The sequence below is a fragment of the Dermochelys coriacea genome, chromosome 23, assembly GCF_009764565.3.
Source record: "Dermochelys coriacea isolate rDerCor1 chromosome 23, rDerCor1.pri.v4, whole genome shotgun sequence".
NCBI lineage: Eukaryota > Metazoa > Chordata > Testudines > Dermochelyidae > Dermochelys > Dermochelys coriacea.
The window spans coordinates 12,086,550-12,103,249 of NC_050090.1; the positions used below are offsets into that span (position 1 = coordinate 12,086,550).

General features: G+C 49.4%; 1 pseudogene; it reads right to left on the minus strand.

Annotated features, from left to right (window-relative positions):
* Positions 1 to 2,411: 2,411 nt before the first annotated feature.
* On the minus strand, positions 2,412 to 8,413 carry LOC122457321 (annotated as a pseudogene).
* Between the last annotated feature and the right edge of the window lie 8,287 nt (positions 8,414 to 16,700).

Genomic DNA, 16,700 nt, shown 5'->3' on the forward strand with positions numbered 1-16,700 from the left:
ATACTAAAATCAACTAGAGAAATGAGCCCATTTGGGTTTAGATTCAAGACTGATTATGCCACCAGCATCTGTTGATCAGAAGCGATCTTTGTTGGGAGAGCAGAGGTGTCCAGAGTGGGGCTCAGTCCTTTCATTTAATTTCAAATGTCATCATTTTGTCTCCTCCCAGCACTGGGGCTGTCACCTGAAAAGGACAGATCTTCAGTGCCACTTCACTGGCTAGGCAGCAGTATGGTAGAAAAAAATCTGAGGGTTGGAGTGGAGCACAAATTGAGTATGAGTCGACAATGTAGTGAAATTGTGAAAAAGACAAATATAATTTGGAGGTGTATTAACAGGACTGTTGTATGTCAGACATGGAAGGTCTTTGTCCTGGTCTAAGTGGTATAGGTGAGGTCTCAGCTGGAGGATAGTGTTCAGTTTCGGGTACTGCACTTTAGGAAAGATGTGGGCAAAATGGAGAGAGTCAGGAGAAGAGCAACCAAAAATGATCAGAGGTTTAGAAAACCTGACATAGGCAGGAAGGTTGAAAAACTTGGGCATGTTGAATCTTGAGAAGAGAAGGCTGAGGGGGACCTGATAACAGTCTTCAAATATGCCAAAGGTTGCTAGAAAAAGGTTGGAGATCAGTTGTTCTTCACAGCCACCAAGGGAAGGACAAAAAGGAATTGGCTGAATTTGCAGCTACGGGGAGTTAGGTTAGATACTAGGAAAAACTTGCTAGCTCTATGGATAGTTCTGCCTTGTATCAGGTTAACTAGGGGAGGTTGTGGCATCCCCATCATTGGAGGCTTTTAAAAACAAGTTGGACAAACACCTGTCAGGGATGGTCTAGGTATATTTGGTCCTGCCTCAGTGTGGGGCAGGAGGGGTGTGCGTGGGTGAATGAGATGACCTCTTGAGGTCTCTTCCAGCCTTATATCACTATGACTCCATACTTGGGTGGCTGGTTGCATGTGTATGGGGATGGTTGGATGGATGGCTGTGGATAGGGATGTATGAGTGGCTGCATTGAGGTGTACGGGAAAGGATGGATGGATAGATGTGTGTGGTGACAGATGCATGGACACAGAGTCACCGAGATGGGAGCCCCATCACATCAGGCGCCGCCCAGACACAGAGTCACAGAGATCAGGGCTCCCTTGTACTGGGTGCTGCAGATGATCCCTGCCCAGAAGAGTTCCCCTTGTAAATAGAGAAAAGGAGGATCTCCCCCCGGTCCAGATGGAGATGCTGTAAACAGAGGCCATCCCATCGCCCTGTTCTACCTGTCTCAGGCAGGGCAGTAGCCCACTGATGGTCCCGGTCATAGTTGTCTGTGCTGGAAGACCAGAGCTTCCCACTGGCCTCCCCCAGGTTGGTGCACGTGTGGAATTTAAACTTCTTGTAGATGAAGGGGAAGACAGAGGGCTTACCATGGGAGGGGCTATCATAGTCTGCAGACCAAACACAGGCAGTGTTGGCAGTGGTTGAACACCATAGCCAAGATCACAGGCAATGCATAGCAAATGTAGGTGGCATCAGACCACGAGCAAATACTTTGTTAGATAGTTCTCTCCCCAGCTTAGGGCTAGAGGGGAGAGCGCAGCCCTGCGACAGGGGCAGAGCAATGGGAGACTTAGGTGCTATGCCTGGCTCTGCTGTGTGCCCTTTAGCAAGGCACAACCCAACTCCATGCCTCAGTTTCCCCACTTCTGCAACGTGGAGCAAATGAGCTAAAGATGCCAAAGGGATAGGCAAAAAATGTCTGTGCTGTCAGGGGTTGTGTGAAATGTGTTCATCATCTGTGGGTCCGTGGGGGAGTGCATTTAGCCAGTTTATACACACACCGGTGGTTAGATACAGCCACACCCCAGATGTGTTTTAGGGGTACATCCTCTGTGGTTATTATGTGCATTAGTCAAGGACTCTAGATACTCATGTGAGATCTGGGGATCCTTTTGCTGAGCGCTGCCCAGGTAAAGAGTTGCTGAGATTGTACCACTGAGTGCCACTCAGACAAAGAGTCACTGAGATCAGGGCCCCATCATGCCGGCCGCTGCCCAGACACAGAGTCACTGAGATTGGGGCCCCATCGTGCTGGATGCTGCCTGGATACACAGTCACTGAGATCGAGGTTGTGCCAGGCGCTGCCCAGACAGACAGAGATGGCAAATCCCTGTCTCAAAGCGCTGCCAATCTGAACAGCCAATAGAAGGAGCCCCACCACTCTAGGGCAATTTGGGGGATGGTTTTAAGAACTGTTGAACAGTTGCTACCCATGAACTTCAGCTTGCTCAGCTTTTCCTAAGGAGTGGGGGATGGGGACCAAAAAGCAACCAACCAGTTCCTAACTGACTGACCGAAGGCGTCTATGCCCAAGTCGGGAATTGAACCAGGCCTCAGTGAGCTGAACACCTTAACCGCAAGGCTCAGCTTCCTCCATCCCCTGTTCTACCTGGTGTGGAGCAGTAAGTCCACCTTTTGTCCACCTCGTAATTCCTGGTGGTGCTGCACCACAGGTGTCCCGAGCTCTCCCCGTCGCTGGTGCAGGTGTAATGCATTTGTTTGTTGTAGAGGAAGGGGAGTGCACAGCTCTTTCCTGCCATGTTCCCACCCAGGACTAGGGAGGCAAAGGGAGGTGGTTATAGACACTGCCAACACATCCACCTGCCTATGGACTAATGGATGCCACATCCCACTATGAACCGGCCACCCATCACGAACAGCCAAGAAATCTCAGGTAGGCTTTCATGGATTCATAGATCCCAAGGCCAGACAGGACCACTGGGATCATTTAGTCTGAAGTCATGTAGAAAGCAGGCCAGTGAGTGTCCCCCGGTTCTCTCTGTGTTGAACCCAATGACTTGGGTTTCACTAAAGTATCTTCTAGAACGGCGTCCAGTTTGGGATTTGAAGACATCATCATGGCTAAAGCATCTTCCAGGAAAGCTAACAGGAACCTGGCTTCCCAAATCCCACTGACCCCATCGGTTCTAGATCTAATTTTCTGGCTTCTCCTAGACCCTGGCCTTGAACTTTCCCTGAAAGAATCCTTAGAGGCTCATTCAGGTGCTGGGAAGGGCATGTTGCAAGCCACAATCCCAACCATCAATCAGGTAGACTCCAATGGCATCCAAGTGTCACAACTCCTCACTGGCTCAGGAGCACAGCAGAGATTCAGTGAAACCAAAACGTGCTGTGAATTTCTGTCAGTTTTGTCAGATTGTTCGTGTCGGAAAAATGACGAGAAACATTCAGAAAAAGTCTATACTTCAATTTGAAATTACTTTTGCTTTCAAAATTACCTTCTATTCTCTTATACCCCAAATGTAGAAAGTTTTAAAAATGCTCCAATTTGAAATGAAATGTTCTGTTCAACCTAAAGGGATTTTTTCTCTTAAATTTTCAGTTCAATGAAAATTTAAAAAAAAAATCATTTTCTGGATAACCCAAAGCAAACATTTTTGTAATTTTTTGACTTGCTGAAAATTTCAGACATTTCGTTTTAGGCATCCACTCAAAACCATTTCCCTGACTTTGCAATGGAATGACAATTAAAAAAAAAAAGAACTTTCATGATCCACCTGAAATGATTTTTTCCCTCTGGCTTTTGGATTCATTGATAATTTCAAAAACATTCATTTTCATTGCAACCCACAAGTTCCCCCCCTCCCCCCGATTTTTCAGAATCATCATCAAGCCACAGATTAGTTATTTTCCCAACTGAGAGAACATATGAAGCGGATTGGATACATTACTGGTATTGGGGCAGTAGCTCCACAGCTTATTCCGGTCATAGTTATGGGTTGTGGTGTACCAGAAATGTCCCATCTTGTCTCCAGCGTTGGTGCAGGTGTAAAATAGCTGTTTTTTGTAGACAAAAGGAAACGTGCAGCGCTGGCCATTGGAGTTCCCCCCGTAGGCTGCAAAGGCAATGAGCAAAGCAGAGTGAATGCCAAAAAGTTTTCTTAGCAAAAAAGAAAAGCTGGTGTCTGGGGGTGTGTGTATGTGTGTCTCATCTCACTGCTGCAGTGAAAGCCAAAGATAATTTTTTACAATGGATGAATGGCATTGTGGTCAGCCCAGGCGTTCATCTAGCCTGCTCTCCCATCTCTGGTGGCCACATTACAATGAGGTACTAGGCAATTTAGCTACACAGGGGAAGCCATTTGTAGCACACAACCCCTCCAGCGAGCTCCATTTGGCCTGCAAGTCCGGGTGACAGCATTCCCTGTGCTAGGGGAGGGAGATGGGACATACCAGCACGTCCTCCACAAACTCTTACCTCTGTGCCGACACAGAGTGCTCTGATTGCAGCTGGGACTCACCCTCACTAAAGCAGAAGTGCCGGAGATGGTCTTTGTCGGGGGTTGGGAGTGGTAGCACACCAGGGCCTTCCCATCTGGTCATCGACAGCCGTACAGCTATGGTGGGTCTTACCCTTATAGATGAAAGGGAAGACACAAGGGGAGCTGTCCGAACTGCCCCCCCACCGTTGGTGGAGAAAGAGGCAAGGGAGGAGAGGGTTAAAACAGGGCAGAAGGCAGGACGCAGGGTGGGCAATTTGCTGGGAGAACTGAGTGCAAATTTCCCCAACAAAACGATTTTTTAATGTGGAAAAATGCCAATTGCTGGGGTGGGTTCCAGGAAGACTGTGGCCGAATGCCTGGACATGGACCAGACCTACCAGCTCCGGGTGTGTGGGATCATAAGTGGGAACACAACGTCGTCTGTGCTTCCTGGCACTGCCCCCTGTCCCCATCCCGTTCCCCGGCTTCTTCCCCATCCCCATCCTGCCCCCTGGCTGCCCCCCATCCCATCCCCCAGCCACAGCTTCCCCCGTCTCCATCCCAAACCCTGGCTGCCTCTGTCCTGTCCCTGTTCCCACGCCTGGATACTCCCACCCCTGGCTGCTCCTTGCCCCATCCCACCCCCCAGCTGCCCTCCATCCTGTCCCACCCCAGGCACTCACCCTCCTAGGAGCAGAACTTCTTGGCCCTGTCCCGATCGTAGCTGGTGGTGGTGGAACACCAGGGCCGGTCGCTGTCCTCGGTTGTGCAGGCCGTGTAGACCTTACCATTGTAAGTGAAGGAGAAGACGCAGGGGGCAGAGTCAGAGCCTGGCCATGAACAAGGGGCAGAGATCAGAAAAGGGGGAGACGGCCACCAGGCGGCCCCTCAAAGACTAGCAGGGAGACCCCGGGCTGCGGGTCAGGAGGCCTCGAAGGAGAGGGGAGGGGAGTGTAGTGGTTAGAGCAGGGGGGCTGGAATCCAGGACTCCTGGGTTCTCTCCCCGGCTCTGGGAAGGGAGTGGAGTGTAGTGGTCAGAGCAGGGCGGGCTGAGAAATTCTTGCTGTCCTTCTCTGACACCCTGGTATGTCACACACTACTTCACAAAACACAGTTTCAGAGTAGCAGCCGTGTTAGTCTGTATTCGCAAAAAGAAAAGGAGTACTTGTGGCACCTTAGAGACTAACTAATTTATCTGAGCATAAGCTTTCGTGAGCTACAGCTCACTTCATCGAAAGCTTATGCTCAAATAAATTTGTTAGTCTCTAAGGTGCCACAAGTACTCCTTTTCTTTTTGCAAAAACACACTGTGCTACTCTACACAACGACAACATGACCCACTGCATTACACATGCATACTGCCACATGGCATCCACTACACCACAGCCCCCACGCCATGCCACTAATCAGCAACACACTGCTCCACTAGACACAGTGTATTACACTCTGCAACTCAGCAGTACCCTGAAGAACACCACACTGCACAATGCGCTGCTCCACAACAGATTGTTACACTTCACACCACACAGTTAGACAGCCACAGTCTGCTCCTCAGTTCACACTCTCCTACACTGCTCCACATCACAGAATCTACTACACAACACAACAGCCAGCTCCACAACACAACAGCACACTACTCCAGAACATGCACTCTGCTGTACACCAACACCCTGCTGCAATGCCACACACTCTACCACACTACACACCAACACACACTGACCCGAGATAGCCCCTGCCTCTTTTACCCTGGGTTCCTTTGCAGAGCAGTGCCAGGCCAGGATGCATGTGGCTGGGAACGAAGCCATTGTCCCGTCCTCACTGTCCCGGCCCTGGAGCTCCAGCCCCATATATACAGCCTCCCTTGGGGGCTCCTCCCCTTAGCTGCTCCCCAGGGGATTCTCTGTTCATCAGATGGTTTGCCACCTCACCACCCTACCCTGTCCATGGCATATCATGGACCCTCTATTTCCTGAAACCTGAGCCCCCCTTGCCCACAGTTCACTCCTTGGCCAGACTGTCTCATTGTCCTCCCAAAGGCCACCTCCAAAGCCCAGGGGACCAGATCCATAAAGAGATTCGAAATCAGTGGAAATTAGTTGCTTAAATACCCACATGGATCCATGGAAGGGGGAGATTCAATCCCTCCAGGATACGGCAGCAGGGAATTTTTGCCGCAAATCTCCAGCTGGAAATACAGCTCCCGTGCAAGAGAAACAGCACAGGAGAAATAGTCAAGATTTCAGTTTTTTAGGATGGAAATTGTTCTCAGATGGTGACTTTGCAGGATGGGGTATTTGGGAAATTTCCTCAAAATATCGACAATTTTCACAGCAGGGGAAATCCATTGCCTTCCCACCACTACTCCTGCACCACATCTATATAGCAACCATGGCTCCCCACCCCCTCCCTGGTCCTCAGCAGTTTTACACTGAGCCATGTCTCCCTCCCCAGTGAACTACAGGAGCAAGCATGGTTAGCTTTCTGTTGTAGTAGGTTGTTATCCTCTCTCCAGCCCTAAAGGAGGAATGCCACCCACTGTCCATACCTCTGCATGAAAACAGCAGCTTGTCAAAGTCAACTGATGCTGCTCTAAGCATCTCTGGCAATCAGTTTATCACCAGGAGCCACTCCTTCTTGGATCACACCCATTTCACAGATTCCTTGCCAGAATTTGGGGCCTTGGTGCAGTTCGCACCATTCCACGGCAAACAGGCAATTCTGAGGAAGATTAGCACTACTTAGGTCTGTTTACATGCCCACCCACTAATTCCTGAATATATTTACTTTCCACCAAGTAAACCTGGCAGCTGGTGTCTGGCAGCTGGTGCTTAGGAGGAAAGCATCCGTGACAATGAATTCATCACAGTGTACGGTTCCTGCCCCAAGGGCTGGGAAAAACAGTGTGAGGGGGCTGTGGGTCGGGATTGAGGAGCACCGATGGAGTTGGGGGAGAGGAAGGAGACCAGGACCAGGTTACCAGGGGTGTTACAAGATAGAATGAGAGACATTGCAACAGCTGGGGGTGTGGGGAGCAGGGCTGGGATAGCAGGGGCTGTAGGTTGGAATTGAAGGGCACTGGTTGTAGAGATGGCGGGGAGGGAGCAGCCCAGACACAGAGTTACTGAGATCGGGGCCCCTTCATGCCAGGCGCTGCCCAGATACAGAGTCACCGAGATTGGGGCCCTGTCGCACCAGGGGCTGCCCAGACACAGAGTCACCGAGATTGGGGCCCTGTCGCACTGGGGGCTGCCCAGACACAGAGTCACTGAGATCTGGGCCCCCTCGCACTTGGGTGCTGCCTAGACACAGAGTCACCGAGATCAGGGCCCCATAAGGCGGGCTCTGCCCAGACACAGTCACTGAGATCGGGGCCCCCTCATGCTGGGTGCTGCCCAGACACAGAGTCACCAAGATTGGGGCCCTCTCGTGCCGGGCGCTGCCCAGACACAGAGTCACCAAGATCGGGGCCCCATCAGGCCAGGCACTGCCCAGACACAGAGTCACTGAGATCGGGGCCCCGTCAGGCCAGGCACCGCCCAGACATAGTCACTGAGATTGGGGCCCCTTTGTGCAAGGCACTGCCCAGACACAGAGTCACTGAGATCGGGGCCCCATCAGGCCAGGCACTGCCCAGACACAGAGTCACTGTGATCGGGGTCTCATCACACTAAGTGCTGTACAGACACAGAATAAGAGACAGTCCCTGACCCCAGAAGTTCACAGTTTTAATGGTCAGCACGTAGGATGAAAGGAAAACTCTCCTCCCCCTACTACAGTTGAAGAACAGGGGCTATGGGGACGTGGAGGGACTTGCCCAGGTCTTGTGGTGCTGGGAGCTGAGTCTTGATCTTCTACATCAGAAACCAAGAAGCCAATTCTTCCTGTGGGGAAAACTGAGGCACACTGTTGCCTCGACCCTCAACGGCACTTAGGTATCTAAATCCCATTGGTTTCCATGGAATCCAGGTGGCCTAATTCCCTTTGGGGATCTGCAGTCTGCTCACAGTCAGACAGTGACTTGCTAGAAGAGTAGAATCAGCTGTCTTAAAGCCCACCCACATAGGGGGAGAACTGCGGGGACTGATGGGATATATGTACTGCCCCTACCTGAAGAACCTGACAGAGAACCTAGCCAGATCCATGCGGGAGGAATGGGAGGGTGATAAAATGGAGATTTCTTGTAATATTTTGTATGAATAGCCTGTCTGCCTCAGTTTCCCTTGTATGAGGCATTAACTAGGTGGTGGGAAAAGGTTGGTTACTCTCTGCAGAGACCCAGGTGTGCCGGAAACCCAGATAGCTGGGGCCTGGGCCCTAAGGTCATGGAGAGTAAGCGAAGACAGTGGTCAGGCTGACTGCCCGGACATTTGGTACCTAGCAACTAAGGACCATGGCTGGCCCATCCCTCTGCAGGAAGCCGGACAGGTTTCAACGGAAGACCAAAGGACTGAGGAGGGGTCAGGTGGGGGCTGTTACATGTGGGGCAGCTGGCAGATGGAGACTTTCCTGAACGTTGAGTCTCGCTTGCCTATTTGATTTTTTGCATGCTTACTAATATATACAAACTAAGGACAAAGAGACTGTGTATGTTGATTCTGCCTGGCTAGATTAGTTTGTTACAGATAAGAGCAGTTAAAGAGTTACTGGGCATGGTGGGAGTGTAATATATGAGCACACACTTGCAGATTGCCTCAGCTCTTATTTCAAGGCAAGATCAAACTAGCTAGGGACATAAAGGGTAACAAGAAAACAGTCTACAAATACATTAGAAGCAAGAGGAAATCCAAGGACAGAGTTACTCAGTGAGGGGGGAAAGACAATAACAGAAAATGTGGAAATGGCAGAGGTGCTAAATGACTTCTTTGTTTTGGTTTTCACCAAGAAGGTTTGGTGGTGACTGGACATCTAACATAGTGAATGCCAGTGAAAATGAGGTAGGATCAGAGTCTAAAATAGGGGAAGAACAAGTCAAAAATTACTTAGTCAAGTTAGATGTCTTCAAATCATCAGGGCCTGATGAAATCCATCCTAGAATCCTCAAGGAGCTGACTGAGGAGATATCTGAGCAATTAGCAATTATCTTTGAAAAGTCATGGAAGATGGGAGACATTCCAGAAGACTGGAAAAGGGCAAATATAGTGCCCATCTATAACAAGGGAAATAAGGACAACCTGGGGAATTACAGACCAGTCAGCTTAACTTCTGTACTCGGAAAGATAATGACGCAAATAATTAAGAAATCAGTTTACAAACACCTAGAAGATAATGAGATGATAAGTAACTGTCAGCTTGGATTTGTCAAGAACAAATCATATCAGACCAACCTGATAGCTTTCTTTGACAGGGTAACCAGCCTTGTGGATGGGGGGAAACAGTAGATGGGGTATATCTTGACTTTAGTAAGGCTTTTGATATTGTCTTACATGACCTTCTCATAAACAAACTAGGAAAATACAACCTAGATGGAGCTACTATAAGGTGGGTGCATAACTAGTTGGAAAATCGTTCCCAGAGAGTAGTTATCAATGGTTCGCAGTCATGCTGGAAGGGCATAACGAGTGGGGTCCCACAGGGATCGGTTCTGAGTCTGGTTCTGTTCAATATCTTCATCAATGATTTAGATAATGGCATAGAGTACACTTATAAAGTCTGTGGATGATACCAAGCTGGGAGGGGTTGCAAGGAGGATAGGATTATAATTAAAAATTATCTGGACAAACTGGAGAAATGGTCTGAAGTAAATAGGATGAAATTCAGTAAGGACAAATGCAAAGTACTCCACTTAGGAAGGAGCAACCAGTTGCACACATACAAAATGGGAAATGACTGCCTAGGAAGGAGTACTGTGGAAAGGGATCTGGGGGTCATCGTGGATCACAAGCTAAATATGAGTCAACAGTGTAACACTGTTGCAAAAAAAGCAAACATCATTCTGGGATGTATTAGCAGGAGTACTGCAAGCAAGACACAAACACTGATTAGGCCTCAACTGGAGTATTGTGTCCAGTTCTGGGCACCACATTTCAGGAAAGATGTGGACAAATTGGAGAAAGTCCAGAGAAGAGCAACAAAAATTATTAAAGGTCTAGAAAACATGACCTATGAGGGAAGATTGAAAAAATTGGGTTTGTTTAGTCTGGAGAAGAGAAGACTGAGAGGCGACATGATAACAGTTTTCAAGTACCTAAAAGGTTGTTACAAGAAGGAGGGAGAAAAATTGTTCCCCTTAACTTCTGAGGATAGGACAAGAAGCAATGGACTTAAATTGCAGCAAGGGAGGTTTAGGTTGCACATTAGGAAAAACTTCCTAACTGTCAGGGTGGTTAAGCACTGGAATAAATTGCCTATGGAGGTTGTGGAATCTCCATCCTTGGAGATTTTTAAGAGCAGGTTAGACAAACACCTGTCAGGGATAGTCTAGATAATACTTAGTCCTGCCTTGAGTTCAGGGGACTGGACTCTCGAGGTCCCTTCCAGTTCTATGATTCTATGATTCTAAGATCAAGCAATGAGTCGGGATGGGCAAGGGGAGATTGGGGGGAAGGTAAAAAACTAAAAGGCCAGATAAATGCCTGCCCCTGACCGTAGCACAACCTCCTTCCTTACCCCTCCAATGGGGTACAAAAGAGGTGGGACAAAGAGGACCCCAGACCCACTACCCCCCAAAATGGAACATGACCATAAGTTGTAAGGGTGGGACCAAGGGCGGGTGACATTCCCCTCTGGTGTTATCTAGACCAGTGATCTGCTAGGTCACTCCAATCCTTGACTCTTGGAGCCAGCCTTGCCCTGCTCTGCTGTGATAACCCCCATTCCTGGGCTGTTCATGCACAGCCTCTGGCATGTAAGCTGCTCCTTGGATTGTGCAACTGAATGACACTAGCCAATATCTCCGGTCTCAGACACAACCCTAGGAACCTCCATCTTGCAGTGTCCAGTTATGCCTGCTGGACGCTGCAAGCTTATACGAGTTTGTCAATTTAACAAACAAATTGATATGTACCGGGCTTGTTATCCCAAGGGGAGTCTCTGACATGCTTCAAACCAAACACACTGCTTCAGGTAGAATAAACAGATTAATTAAGTATAAGAAAAAATTAAGTGATTATGAGTCAAAGCATAACAAGTCAGATTTGGTCAAATGAAATAAAAGCAAAACATATTCTAAGCTGATCTTAACACTTTCATTGCCCTTCCAAACTTAGATGCTTCTTGCCACAGGCTGGCTGGTTGCCCTTCAGTAAGGCTCTCCCCTTTGATCAGCGCTTCAGTCGCTTGGTGGTGATGTCTGTAGATAGAGGTGGAGGTGATGAGAGAGAAAGAGCATAGCAAATGCCTCTCCCTCATTAAAGCAGCCCTGGGTGCTCTAACTCCTGATGCATCCTCACTGGCAAGAAACATAGAGTGCCTGGATTCCGCTGCTGGAGCATTCTTGGTAATCCACCTCCACGAGGAGCATAACACTTGCTGCGCCCTAGCTGGGGCACCATGGCACCCGTGTGGATGCCCTGGTCTACTAATGTGCTCTGATTGGCCTCCAGAAGTGTCCCACAATGCCTGTTCTAGCCACTCTGGTCATCACTTTGAACTCTACTGCCCTGCCCTCAGGTGACCAACCATCAGACCCACCTTTTAAATTCTCTGGGAATCTTGAAAATCCTCTTCCCATTTGCTCAGCAAAGCGTGGAGTGCTCTCAGCGAATCTTTCCAGGTGACCATGCCTCCATGTGCCAGGTGATCCCCAGTATGGAGCAATGGTGAGGTGCTGGATCTCATCCGTGTTTGAGGGGAGGAAGCTGTCCAGTCCCAGTTGTGCTCCAGCCATAAGAATTATGATACCTTCAGGCAGATATCAAGGGACATGATGGAAAAGGGCCATGATCGGGATGAACTGCAGTGCAGAGTTAAAGTGAAGGAGCTGCGGAATGCCTACTGCAAAGCCCGCAAGCAAACAGCCGCTCCGGTGCTGCTCCCGCAACCTGCCATTTCTACAAAGAGCTGGAATCAATACTTGGAGGCGACGCCACCTCTACTGCTGGGACCACCATGGAAACTTCAGAGCCCAGTGCAACAAGGCAGGAGGAGGAGGAAAGCGGGAGTGAGGGTACTGAGGAGGAGGGAGACAGTCCGGCATCCTAGATGCATGCAGCCAGGAGCTGTTTTCAAGCCAGGAGGAAGGTAGCCAGTCACAGCGGACAGTGCTTGGGGAAGAACAGACACCAGAGGAGGTGCCCGGTAAGCAGCTTTTATTTTGGGAAGGAAGTTGTTCGGTGCAGGCTCTTGGGACGAGAAGGGTTAGGGCTGCATGCATGCCTAGATGCGATTACAGGCATAATCGCGGTATAGGGCATAATCATATCTAGGGCATAATCGCGGTAATCGGCCTCAGTGAACTCTTCAAAGATTTCATGCAGAAGCTGGGCAACCTGCTTGTGCAGGTTCCTTGGCAGAGCTACTGTGCTCCTTGTCCCAGTTAGGCTAACATGTCCGTGCCACTGTGCTGTGACAGGCGGGGGACCATTGCTGCACACGGCAAGCTGCATATGGGCCAGGGCAGAAGCTGCATTGTAGTAGAAGACCTTCCCTTGCTTCCCAGGTCACCCTCAGCAGCAAGATATCTTCCAGGACAAAGTCATCCTGTGGAAAATGTGGGGACAATGTTCAGTATAGATGCCCCCTGCAGCTGTTTTCCCAAGGCACAGATCCCCAGAGGACAGTACGGCCGTAAAACAATCAGTCCCCCTTGCCTCTGTGCTTACTCACCATTTTGGGGTTCCTGTGGGTTATGTGTGCTCGCTTTGGGGCGGGATATTTCTGCTATTATGTACACTGTGCTTGTCTTTAAGTATGGCTGAATCAATGCTGCCCCTGTTAAGTGTTGCATTTTGGCTTTACAGATGCAACCTTGAGATCCCAGACATCCTCATTATCACCGGCCGAAAGATTCCAAAGAATCAGGAAGCAGCTGCGTAGAAGCAAAGAGGACTTGCTGCATGAAGTAATGCAGCAGTCCCTTAATGAAAATCAAAAAGTCCAGGAGTGGCGGGAAAGTGAAAGGAGGATCCACCAGCAGAATACGGATCACTGGCACCAAAGCACAGAGCAGCTGCTAAGCATCATGGAGCGCCAAGCAAACTCGATATAGATGCTTGTAGTAATGCAGGCAGAGCACTTCCGCACCTCCCCCCCCGCCCCACAGCCCTTGTCCCAAAACTCTTTCCCTTGTGCCCCCATGTCATTGCCAAGCCACTTTCCCCAACATCCAGGTTCTTATTGCCACCAGCTGCCTCCAACACCTGTAGCTTCACCACCCAGCCCTGCAAACTATGACTCTTACCCAGTGCACTCAACCCCTATCACCATGCATTGTAGCCCGCCTGAAGTGCAGTACTCATTGCACAGCACTCCAGACAGGAAGGCTGAGTATGATAACAGGACATACGCAAATCTGTGATTGTCCCGTTCCCCACCCTACCCCCTTCCCTCATCCCAAACAGCCCGATTTGTCATGCCCTTTCTGTTTCCCAAGCAACTGTGTTTCTTTTCATTAAATGAATTTTCTTTTCAATAAATAAATTTTTTGGCTTTGAAAACATTCTTTTTTATTGCATTAAATAAAAGATACAGTAGCTGAGGAAAGCAACAGGCACTGCAAATCAGTGCATCATAAGTAGCAAACACAGATTCCTACTAACATTGGAACCACTTCACTTCACTCCCATGCAGGGCACCAAACATTATTGGTGGCTTTCAGCCTCAAATTGCTCCCTCAAGGCATCCCTAATCCTTGCAGCCCCACGCTGGGCCCCTCTAATAGCCCAGTTCTCTGGCTGTTCAAATTCAGCCTCCAGGTGTTGAACCTCCAAGGTCCATGCTTGAATGATTCTTTCACCCTTCCCTTCACAAATGTTATGGAGGGTACAGCACATGGATATAACCATGAGGATGTTGTCATCGGCCAGGTCCAACTTCCCATACAGACAGCAGCAGCGGCCCTTTAAACAGACAAAAGCACACTCCACAGTCATTCTGCATCGACTCAGCCTGTTGTTGAACCACTCCTTGCTGCTGCCAAGGCTCCCTGCTTAGGATTTCATGAGCCACGGCATTAAAGGGTAAGCGGGGTCTCCAAGGATCACAATGGGTATTTTAACTTCCCCTATGGTGATCTTCTGGTCCGGGAAGAAAGTCCCAGCTTGCAGCTTCCTGAACAGGCCAGTGTTCCGAAAGATGCGTACGTCATGCACCTTTCCAGACCAGCCTGTGTTAATGTCAATGAAACACCCATAGTGATCCACAAGCACTTGGAAAACCATAGAGAAATGCCCCTTCCGATTTATGTGCTCTGAGGCTAGGTGGGCTGGTACCAGCATTGGAATATGTGTCCCATCTATCACCCCTCCACAGTTAGGGAAACCCATTTGTGCAAAGTCATCCACAATGTCATGCATATTACGCAGAGTCACGGTTCTTCTGAACAGGATGTGATTAATGGCCCTGCAAACTTGCATCAACATGATTCCAACAGTCGACTTTCCCACTCCAAACTGGTTAGCAACTGATCAGTAGCTGTCTGGAGTGGCCAGCTTCCAGATTGCAATAGCCACCCGCTTCTCCATCATCAGGGCAGCTCTCAATCTCGTGTCCTTGCGACACAGGGTGGGGACAAACTCCTCACACAGTCCCATGGAAGTGCCTTTTCTCATCCGAAAGTTCTGCAGCCACTGATCATCATCCCAGATTTGCATGACGATGTGATCTCACCACTCAGTGCTTGTTTCCCAATCCCAAAAGCAGCGTTCCATCATAGTGAGCATGTCCGTGAATGCCACAAGAAATCTCATGTCGTATGCGTTATGCGAGTCAACATCATCGTCAGACTCCTCACTGTCAATTTGTAGATTAAGGAGTAACCCGACTGCAATTCGTGACGTGCTGGTGAGACCCATCAGCATCTTACTCAGCAGTTTGGGATCCATTCTCGCAGACTGAAAGGGAAGACAGAGTGTGCAGTACAAAAAACGTTGAAAGATGGTGCCAAATGTGGATGGAAGCACAGGGATTGCTGGGATGCAAAGTGATGCATCATGGGGCATTGGGGCAGGACCCAGAATGCCCTGCACTCCCCCACCCCCTTCCCACAAGCCACAGCACCAGAATGGGAAGAGGTGCTCTGTGGGATAGCTGCCCATAATGCACTGCTCCCAGTGCCGCTGCAACTGCCGCAAATGTGGCCACACCAGGGCAATTGCAGCTGAGAGTGTGGACACACGACAGCACTTTCCCTGCTGCGGTCTCTGAGGGCTGGTTTAACTCACAGTGCTCTACATCTGCAAGTGTAGCCAGGCCCTCACTCGAGAGTCATAGAATCATAGAATCATAGAATATCAGGGTTGGAAGGGACCCCAGAAGGTCATCTAGTCCAACCCCCTGCTCAAAGCAGGACCAAGTCCCAGTTAAATCATCCCAGCTAGGGCTTTGTCAAGCCTGACCTTAAAAACCTCTAAGGAAGGAGATTCTACCACCTCCCTAGGTAACGCATTCCAGTGTTTCACCACCCTCTTAGTGAAAAAGTTTTTCCTAATATCCAATCTAAACCTCCCCCATTGCAACTTGAGACCATTACTCCTCGTTCTGTCATCTGCTACCATTGAGAACAGTCTAGAGCCATCCTCTTTGAAACCCCCTTTCAGGTAGTTGAAAGCAGCTATCAAATCCCCCCTCATTCTTCTCTTCTGCAGACTAAACAATCCCAGCTCCCTCAGCCTCTCCTCATAAGTCATGTGCTCTAGACCCCTAATCATTTTCGTTGCCCTTCGTTGTACTCTTTCCAATTTATCCACATCCTTCCTGTAGTGTGGGGCCCAAAACTGGACACAGTACTCCAGATGAGGCCTCACCAGTGTCGAATAGAGGGGAACGATCACGTCCCTCGATCTGCTCGCTATGCCCCTACTTATACAACCCAAAATGCCATTGGCCTTCTTGGCAACAAGGGCACACTGCTGACTCATATCCAGCTTCTCGTCCACTGTCACCCCTAGGTCCTTTTCCGCAGAACTGCTGCCGAGCCATTCGGTCCCTAGTCTGTAGCGGTGCATTGGATTCTTCCATCCTAAGTGCAGGACCCTGCATTTATCCTTATTGAACCTCATTAGATTTCTTTTGGCCCAATCCTCCAATTTGTCTAGGTCCTTCTGTATCCTATCCCTCCCCTCCAGCGTATCTACCACTCCTCCCAGTTTAGTATCATCCGCAAATTTGCTGAGAGTGCAATCCACACCATCCTCCAGATCATTTATGAAGATATTGAACAAAACGGGCCCCAGGACCGACCCCTGGGGCACTCCACTTGACACCGGCTGCCAACTAGACATGGAGCCATTGATCACTACCCGTTGAGCCCGACAATCTAGCCAGCTTTCTACC